Consider the following 1,519-nt stretch of genomic DNA (forward strand, 5'->3'; position numbering starts at 1 on the left):
GCCAATTAGCTCTGATACCAACTGTAAGATCCCTGTCCCCACCACGCAACAATTTCAGGGGTGCTAGCAGCGGAAGTAGCACTTCTTGGACACGGGGTAGGGTCCCACACTCGGGGCCTCACCCACGGATATCCGGACAAGAGACTAATCTTAATTTCCAATCATTCCTTCATCGGAGTATCTATGGCATCATTGGCAACCAGAACGGTCACCACCTGTCCACTCAGGGGCCTTTTCAATAGTTCCCGGTAGCATAATCACTTATAAAAATCAAGATGGAATCTCCGTTGAAGATCAATAAGATCAACCAACAGATCCATATAAAAGAGGCATGGACTCATCCGCCGTTGAGGACCCGCAAGGTCAATCAACCAGATCCATGCCCGATTTTAGAACACAACTCTTACTCCTTGACTCAATATCTTTGACGACGCACGTGTGGGTATCTTTGACGATCCAGAGCCCGAGCACCGTATGGTCAGCACCCTCTAGGATCCTTCGCAGGTCACCTAGCGCTTCACTCATAGGCCGCTTCCTTGGTCCCTCATCCACTATACCGAAAGCTCACCATTTGAACCGAGGCTGGTCAAGACCTCGGCCTTGCTATGCGAGACATCCTCCATTGACTCTCCGTCAGCAGTTGTAACTTTATCAGTTAGGTCTCCACAACCTTAATCACAAGACGGTCAAAATGCTTCCCCAGCATTCTTGACATAAAACAGTCATTTACAAACAGGTCACAAATATACTTTCTATATTGAACTCTCGTCTTTCCATATTATCCCTCATCAGTCCACATTACTTATTCCACATTCCATTCATATGTGTACTCATTCTCATCCAATCACATCATTTTCCATCTCATCACCTCAGATTCATTCACATCACATATCATATATAACCAAGATTTTGAGAAAAAAATATAGAAATCTACTAATATAAGGGGGTATTAAATGGCATTTTGAAAAAAAAAACGTAAGTTTATAAAGAAAAAGGGGTCATTATATTAAGTCAAAATTCACAGTTTTAATACCCTTTGAATGCATGTTGTCTGTAGGTCTTCCCAAAAGTACACACCCCCCCTCGAGACACACTCTCTCTCTCTCTCTCTCTCTCTCTCTCTCTCTCTCTCTCTCTCTCTCTCTCTCTCTCTCTCTCTCTCTCTACGTGCCAATCTCTTCACTTTCATCAAAACAAAAATTGTTTGATACATGCATCTTAGTTTCCATAGCATGACCTATTGAAGTCTTTTTTAGTACTAAGACTCTATGTGGGTGTGTGTATGTGTGTGTGACAATATTAGTAAAATGATCATTGATTGTTTAATTGAATATTCAATTAAGGTGTTTTAGCATGTAATATTATATCAGATTGAAATCAATTGTAGTACCAAGATGTTTGCAAATGTGACTTGTTTCATTGAAATGTGATTATTATATTCTATCTCAACATACAAGGGTAAAAAATGTAACGTTCCCCTTGAAATTTAGTTTGACACTAAGAATGTTTTCTAGGCTAT

Source organism: Cibotium barometz, chromosome 5 (assembly GCF_041138505.1).
Source record: "Cibotium barometz isolate CiBa-2024 chromosome 5, ASM4113850v1, whole genome shotgun sequence".
NCBI classification, from domain to species: domain Eukaryota; kingdom Viridiplantae; phylum Streptophyta; class Polypodiopsida; order Cyatheales; family Cibotiaceae; genus Cibotium; species Cibotium barometz.